This window comes from Nicotiana tabacum, chromosome 8 (genome assembly GCF_000715075.1).
Source record: "Nicotiana tabacum cultivar K326 chromosome 8, ASM71507v2, whole genome shotgun sequence".
Taxonomy (NCBI): Eukaryota; Viridiplantae; Streptophyta; class Magnoliopsida; order Solanales; family Solanaceae; genus Nicotiana; species Nicotiana tabacum.
Window position 1 is genome coordinate 154,484,633 of NC_134087.1, and position 9,288 is coordinate 154,493,920.

Sequence of the window (9,288 nt, forward strand, 5' to 3'; positions counted from 1 at the left end):
CTAAGGCTATTTTGGCAAGAACGGTTTAAGACGCGACCGAAGCTGGCTCGACTTATTTTGACTAAAAAAAAACAAACGGTATTCACCTGACCGTTGACTCTTTTTTTTTCTTCAAATTGCAATAAAAACCAGGTGTTGCAAACACGGCCCTTCAGCGCCTCGGGGACGAAGATTTTTAAGGCTGTGTGGGTCAACTAAACATGACCCAAAAGGTGGCTGTTTATGCAAAGTCAGCATTCCGGCGTCCTTTTCGGGAACATTCGGCTATGTCTTGATAAAAGAGCGTCACCCGACTTCTTTATGACAAAATTAAAATTTGACATATATTTTTTTTTGGCTATTTTTTAGTAAATGGGGAGGTTGGACACCGCCCGACGTATTTATGACAAAAAATTAAAATTTTGACACGTTATTTATTTATTTATTGGTTTTTGGCTATTTTAGCAATAAAGGGGGTTGGACCCGACGAGGGTTGCCTACGTATCTCACATCCGGTGAGAATCAAACTGGCGTAGTTCGGGCATCGTGAATAAGTAAATGAACTAATATTTTTTTTATTGGAACTGTGAAAGAACTGCTCAAAGGAAGTATATATATATTTTTTTTTTGATTGATTTCTTTTTGAAAGAAAAACTCGTAAAAATTCCTTTTCTTTTGATTTGAACTTTGAGAATTTCAAAAGTAAAAGGAAGTTTTTTTTTTGAATTTCCATTTGTCTTTTTTTTTTATTCTAAAGAAAAAAAATATTTTTGGAATTTTACTTTTGATAAAAGAAATGCTTCTAAAAAATATTTTTTTGAATTTTGAATTTTCTTTTCAATTTTGAAAGAGGAATCAAAATATTTTCGGATTTTTTTTCTTAAAAGAAAACATTTTTATTATTTTTGTTTTATCAACAATGGAAAATAAAGATATTTATATTATTTTTTGCAAGACATATTTTTTGGAATTTTATTTTAAATTTTCTTGGCAAGAAAAATACTCTTTGCATCAAATAAAGATATATATATCTTTTGGAAATAAAAAAAACTTTTCGGATACCTTTTTTTTTTTTTTTTTGCATTTTCATAAGCAAATAAAATAAAATAAAAAACCATTTTAAAAATAAGACTCTTTTTTTTTCATTTTCTATTTTTCCTTTGCTTTTAATAAAACAAACTAATAAAACATTTTTTTTTCATTTTCTCAAAATTTCGGCAGAGTTTTGACAGTTATTTGGGCATTGGTTTTTTTTTTCAAAAATAAACAGTCAATTCCCTAACCGCTATTTTTTTTTCAATTTTAAAATATTATTCATGATATTCAAAAGTCAGTCAACACACAAATCCGGATCAAATAAATGCGCAAGTAGCAGCAAGTAAGATGCATCAGGATGGTCATTTTTTTTTGGTACACCTGTCCTAGACAGACCCAACCCCTGTGTTGAGTCTCCAAAGTCAAATGCACGTGATGCAAACAATCGCTCCTACTAGGGATCCGACATGAAGCTGAGTTATTCTAAGTGAAAAAACCTGAGGCATATTGATCTAGCCCTGGCTTACCCAAACGGACAGTTTGAGCCGAAGCGGGGGCAACGTACCGGGAGCACGAAAGTCTACCCGGCCTAGTTACTTGTCCCAACTTCGTCTTATTTGGTATGACTTTAACAGAAAGGTGGGCCACGCGCACGTGTGCACCATAAATTTAGAAGACTCAGAAAGAATGGGGTTTCGTAGCAGTTGTATATATTCATAATTCAAATAATATTAAAGCGGTAAAAGTGTCATTTAGCACATTGGGCATATATCATGTAAAAAAAATCAGATAATAAATAAAGCCAACTATAACAATTATTTTAAGCTCGAATTCTTGAACCCTGAACCAGTGGTTCTGACTCTAGTCCCCAGCAGAGTCGCCAGAGCTGTCGCACCTCCTTTTTCCGCCCCCGCGAGGGTGCAAGGGAGTTTTTCCAATTAAAGGACAATCGAGACGGGATTGGTTTATTTATTTCAGAGTCGCCACTTGGGAGATTTAGGGTGTCCCAAGTCACCAATTTTAATCCCGAATCGAGGAAAAGAATGACTCCATATTACAGTCTGCGTACCAGAAATCCGGATAAGGAATTCTGTTAACCCGGGAGAAGGTGTTAGGCATTCCCGAGTTACCGTGGTTCTAGCACGGTCGCTCAACTGTTATATTCGGCTTGATTGTCTGTTTTTATACAAATATGAACTTATGTGCAAATTTTATCTTTTAACCGCTTTATTATTATTGTTTTTAAAAGAAATATGAACATCGCTTAAAACACGTCTTTGGACTGCGTTACATGAAATGCACCCACAATCCGGAACACGTTTTATTTGATGTTTTGGGATTTGGATTCGGGTCGCATGAAATGCACACCCAGGCTTAAGAAAGTAAAATATTAGACCGTGAAATTCGCTAAACGGTCCTTCCGAATTCGGGGAAGACCGTGAAAGTCTCTTTTTCCAATTAAAGAGACTATCGCGTTATTATTTTGGGGAAGACCGTGAAATTCGCTAAACGGTCCTTCCGAATTCTAACTAAACCATACATTTTGTGAGGGCCCCGCAATCTATACGTTTTATTTGGCGAGGCTCGTCTCATTTTTATTTTTACAGGATAAACCTACAATGACTATATTTTCTATTAAGTTCGTCTCTAAACTAAAAGAAAATCTCTTAATTATTTACATGCTGAAAAACGTAACTTATTAGTTATTAGTTTACGGCTAATGCGAATGGAAAATTGCGATCGAGTTTGTACAAAGAAAAACTGCTTTCATTTTATATTCTGTTATTCAATAATACTAGAACATGAGATTGACCATAATATCAAAACAGATTAATTATTCTCCGTAATTTAAACTAACATTATTAGATGAAGAAAGTATACATATGCAACCTCATTATTCATTAATCATTCAACTATATCTTTATACGAAGAAAGAAAAATTATATTCAACCACAAATCTAAACAGGAGGAATTCAACAGGAACAAAGCCTGATTAATATTTCATTTTTTGCTTCAAGCCGAGATTGTACAAATGTGTACCTGGAAACAGCAGTACAAGAACAAAAGAAGGAGAAGTCAGCAGCAGTAATAACACAGCAACAGCAGATTCAGCAACATCGCAAATCAGTACAGTAGGAATAGCAGAAAACCCAGGAGACTATAAACGACTCCAAGTATAGTGAAGAAGTAAAAGGCAGGAAGGTTCTGACTATTTCAGATCTTAAGCGAGGCAATGAAGCAGTAACTATTTTTTTTCAACTTCAAAACTCTCCAAAATGAATTCTGCCCCTGTATATTCAGTGTATACAGAATGTATATCGGGTGTATACTTCTCACTCCGCCCCCTCTTTTTTTCTTCTCTCTATCTAGTTTTTTCTCTCTTTTTTTCCACCCTTCTTCCTAAATTTTCTCTTCTATTTATAGCAAAATTTTCGAAATTTTCAGATTTGTTTTTTATTATTTTATTATTTTTTTAATTAAAAGAAATCTCACTTACAAATTGCTTTTATTTTTTTAGAAAAAGAAATCCCACCTTTATTTACTTTTATTTTTAAAATTCCAACTTTAATTACTTTATCTTATTTAAAATCCCATTTTTTATTTTTTTTAAAAGAGAATCTCACTTTATTTAACTTTTCTTTAAAAAATAAACCACTATCTTTTCTTTTTCTTTTAAAAATGCTACTTTCAATTACTTTAAATTTTTTAAATTTTCAGATATCTTTATATTTATTTTTTAATTCCAACCTTCTTTTACTTTTAAATTTTTTAAAACTTTTTACTTTTTTTTTAAATTTTCTACATTCTTTTACTTTTTTTTTTATTTTTTTTTTATTTTTTTAAAATCATTTCCGAAATTACTATATATATATATATTTTTTTTTTAAAATAAAAATAATAAATAAATAAAATATTTTCGGATTTCTTTTTTTATATATATAAAAAAACAAAAAATAAAACTATTAATAGTGATAATTCACTTTTTTTTTTTTTTTTTTGGTTTTGTTTTGTGTTGGACAAAAATGAAGAAGGGGTGTTGGGTTAATGGACTGGGTCGACCCAGTTCGAAATGGACTGGGTCGTAGGGAAGATTGGGCCATTTTTTGGGCCTATAGCTTGAAATTGAAGAAGAGGCCCAATTCCGACTTTCTTTATATTTTCGCTCTCTTTTCTTTTTTTATTTTTCTAAAACTAAATTATAAAAATACTTAAACTATTATTAAGAACTAAATTAAGTTATAAAGGCGCAAATTAACTCCCAATAACAATTAACGCACAATTAAGTATTAATTAAGCATAAAATTGTATATTTGGACATTAAATGCTAAAAATGCAAACGATGCCTATTTTTGTAATTTTTAATTTTTGTAAAACAATTTTAATTACTAACAATTGTAGAATTAAATCCTACATGCAAAATGCGACATATTTTTGTATTTTTTATTAATTTAGCGAATAAACACGCACAGACAAATACAAATAATTCTTCAAAATATCACAAAATTGTACACCAAAGAAAAATCATTTTATTTTTGAATTTTTTGGGAGTAATTCTCATATATGGCAAAAATCACGTGCTTACAGTTATCATGCCTATATGAAATATCAGTTTGCGCGTAGATATCATGCCTGTAGGAAATAAGCGTAAAAACAGTTTCAACACCTAGATATCATGCCTATAGGAAACACATATAAAATCAGTCTTGACACTTAGACATCATGCCTATAGGAAGTAAGTGTAAAAAATTAGTTTTTGTGTTTAGATATCATGTCTATAAAAATAATGCTTATAATCAGTTTCAACACTTAGAAAGCATGCCTATAGGATCTAAAAAGATTAAATCTGCACATTAAAATCATTAACTGGTTTACAGCATTAGATACCATGTCTATAGAGTTATGTCCGACTATCACCTAGGCAAGCCTGTCGTTTGATTTAAATTTTGGGTCTAAAAACTGTGATTACTTGTTTGACATATGCCCGGATTCATAGTATTAACAAAAGCAGTAGGCAAACTGATATGTACTCGTCTGCTCGCTTTAATAAACATTGTTGTATATTCTATTTTGTGCTCATTTAGATATCCTGCCTATAGGATCCTAAAATCATTTAAAATTGCTTGTTTGAATAGCGTGCATTTGTTTGTCTATTTGTGGAGGTTAACATGAGCCCACTTAATTGCTCCTTATGTGACATTCCTACTTGACTTTTGTTTGTTGCTTAGTTTTCTCCTTTTAAACAACATAGGTAAGTCTAGAACCACCTTAAATAGAGGTCCTAAACACCTCCAAGGCCAGAGGTAAGGGACGGGTAGTGCACGCATAAGGTACGTACTGGATGTTATTAGAATGCTTAGGTAATAACTGAAAAAGGGAGGGTGATTGGGTAGTAAAGGAGATGATGACCCGTGTGCTAATGCTATGCGTAACACCTCAATTTGGGGAAGGTTACCGAGTATTGCGTAGAAGTGATCCTATAGGCTAATAAACTTAGGACACCTTTAATTCCCATTTTAAGATAATCTTTATTTGTTTAAGCTGCTTTATTTCCTTAAAGACTAATTCGCTTAAGTTGAGTTTGGTCGGGACCCACCGTTGTGGACCTCGAGGGGTACCTAACGCCTTCCCCTCAAGGTAATCTCGAGCCCTTACCCAATTTCTGGTAATGTAAACTAGTACATGAGTTACTTGTTCTAGGTGCCCTAACATACTTTAATCCTTTAGGTGGCGACTCTTCAAATCTCATACCCAATCCAAAAGGAAAGGAGCTATCCCAAAATGTTGAAACCCGGACTCCGCGAGGAAAAAGAGGGCGTGACAACATGGCGACTCTGCTAGGGATATTTTTAAGCTCTTACCATAACAAACTTGTTTTTTGTGAATTAGTCTTAAGTATGCTTTATTCTATTAATACGTATGCACCCTTTCCCCTACCCCCTTTATCTGGAGTTAATTGCCTATTTCAAGTATTTATGATTTCCTTTACTACAGAAACTGACTTGTCTCCTTATTTTCTTTCTTAAACGCCTTTCAATTATTAAATACCACATTTATCATTTTTAACGTGAAAATACGTGATAACATGCTATTTATTGTTGCATAAATCATGCTCAATATCATATTCCACTCGTGCATAATCAATCCTATAGCAACGCTTGATGAGTGTTTGCGCCCTTCCTATATAACACCCTTTTAATTCAGAAAGACGTATTTGCAGTAAAACTAGTCGATCAGTGGTGCAGTCGACGGTTTCGTGCCTTTCCCCCTCAAGTTGTCCACTTGAGGGTACCAGTCTTGACCTCTATAGAAACCTTACTCGGATTAATTGTACATGCATCATGATCAAACCTAGCTGGGTTAGTATGTTGTCCACACAATAACCCTTTAAGACAAGCCTCGTTCAAAAGTCCATCGGGTTTCCATAATCCCAACGGACGCAACCATGATTTTGCACATTAATTTTGGAGAAAATAAGTGCCAATATGCTAATCATTGTTGTATAAATAGTCAGATCTGGAGAGGAAAAGGGACTAACCATATTTATTTTGTAGAAAATGAGGCAAGAAGTTCCCAGGTTCGGCATGGTTCGTAACATACCACCATTGTTGCTAGATTGGTAAGATGATCTTCCACCAAGTGATAAAAATCATGTGAAAAGGGTCTTGGGAAATTGGCCTTCTCTATTGGACCTCCAGCCGAACAACATGTTGATCGAAGCTGCCATAATGTTTTGGTACAAAGAAAGAGCCGTGTTTCGCTTTGAAAACATAGAAATGGCCCCTCTCTTGGAAGAAATAGGAGGATTCACTGGGCTACCTTGGGATAGTCCTGGTTTATTGGTGCCAGAAAATCGCACTACTACGGGGTTTGTTAAGATAATGGGTCTGAAAAAGAATGATGATTTGGAGTGCCTGGAGAAATCTTACATACCTTTCGACTCCCTCTATGAACGATACGGTCACACTAGATCTTATCGTATTCTTGATGACGAATTTTTCCATCTGTTCCTTGGGTTGGATTCATCGCAGGGTTTTTGTTTTCATCGTCTGCTTCTTAGGTATGATAGTATTCCCGATCCAAGGGGATAGAATCCATACCAGACTAGCCATGGTAACCAAAACCTTTATACATGGGATCGAGGGGAAGACATATACCATTGTCCCTGGGATCATAGAAGACATATATCGGGCCTTAGAGCGCTGTCAGAAGGGGTACAAATACTTCAAAGGTTGTAATCTGTTGCTACAAGTTTGGTTGTTAGAGCATCTCCAAAGAGGTCAATACCATCAAGAGCTTCCGCGAAGGTCGTGGAATGATCACATAGCTTTCCATCATCCTAAGAAAATGACCTATATCCCAGACAGGTTTGCTCAACCCGAGAATGCTACACGATAAGTGCAATTTTTCAGCAATTAGACCGAGGATCAAGTTCAACGGATGTTCGAATAGTTCCCTACCGACGAATTCATCATCAAATCTAGGGATGTTCCACACTTTGTACTGATCGGGTTAAGGGGAATATACCCTTATGCTCCCATTAGGGTTATGAGAAAGGCATGCAGGAAGCAGGTCATACCGCAAGTTGCTAAAATGAGTCACTACAGGGCAAATTTTTAGGATTATGACGTCCCATAAAAATGTGAAGCTCATCATATGTGGCATTTGAAAATTATCATGGAAAAGGATACGATTGAGCCAGATCAATATTACACCGGTCATGTGTACTTCTACCCATCATGGTTAGAAGAGAATATATCAGGAATATTTGAGCCAAGGGTTGGTCCAGGAAATAAAGTCATAGATGAAGTTGCCAAAGCACAAGTGAAATATAACAAATTGCGCAAAGAGTTCACGAGTCCGAGGCCGAGCATCTGGAGCCACACAAAACCGATATGGAACTAATTAATAAATGGAGGGAAATGGTTGTTAGATCAAACGAAAGGTTGGAATATCTGGAGTACAGTCTGATGGAATTGGAAGGAAAATGAGGCAGAGAGTCACTGATTGCCAGAACGCTGAAGGAAGTGAAGGAGGACATTTATCGAGGGCATACCTATTGCTGAACCTACGTGAACTGGGGAATTTGATTGACGAAGTCAAAAACATCCAGCTTGGAGAAGGTCATTCTAGGACCAAGTAGATTAGGTTTATTTACTTTTTCAAATGTAATAAGGCCAAGTTTCATAAGTGACTTATCTTATTTAGTGTCGTTTTAGATTCAACTATTTTTACATTAATGAAATGAGGCAATTATTGGCACTGAAAGTCTCCAAATCAACATGTTGCTAGGCATACCTTGGGTATAATGAGGCTCCCAAATTAGGACGCGAATTTACATTCTCGCAATATGTGATTAAATACTGCAAACATTTTCAAAATTCTTACTGACTTGTTTACCTTTTGTTTTTCTTTATTTTTATTATTCCCATCCCATATGTTTGGTTCGCACATACTGGCATCATCTGCATATCACACCAGATCTAGAGGTCCTTTACCCTCTCTTCCTTCGAGTAATCCAAAAAGTAGAGGAAAAGCTAAGATGGATGATTTGAGTGGTATCCGAAAAGAAAATGCTGTGAATATTGAAACTTCAGACGGTCGGAATACTCCGGCCTAGAATAATTTGGTCCTACGATTGGAGCAGAACATACTGGAGTTACAAGAAGAACTTGAGCAGGTCCGTAACTTGGCAAACCTCTCCCTCACTCTGAACGTCCCAAACATTAACCAACATAATGCCCAAAAACCAGCACCTCCTCAAAATACGCCAAACCAACGTCCATAAAATCCTCCCAAACCCCATCAATATGCCACACCACCTCAAAATCTCAATCCTCTACCAGTGCCAACTCCTCTACAACACCATCATCAACCAACCCAGTACCCATAAACCACTACCTATCACACTCCACAAAACACACCACAACCTACTCCGGATCCTCAAAACTCGATCAACGACCACCACTACACCCAAATCCCTGGCACCCACCAAAACAACCCCATATACGTGGAAATACTACCTCACTCCACTAAACCAATCTCCTATACATCGGAATCTGCTAAGAAAGACCCGCTCATTAAGAACATGGACGAGGAGCTCAAGAAGTTGACAAGTCGAGTTCAGGGTGTTGAAGGATGTAAAGGGATAGAAGGTCTGAACTACGAGGATTTATGCATACAACCAGATGTGGAACTGCCAGAGGGTTATAAACCTCCTATGTTTGAAATATTTGACGGAACGGGTGATCCCAAGGTTCATTTGAGAACTTATTG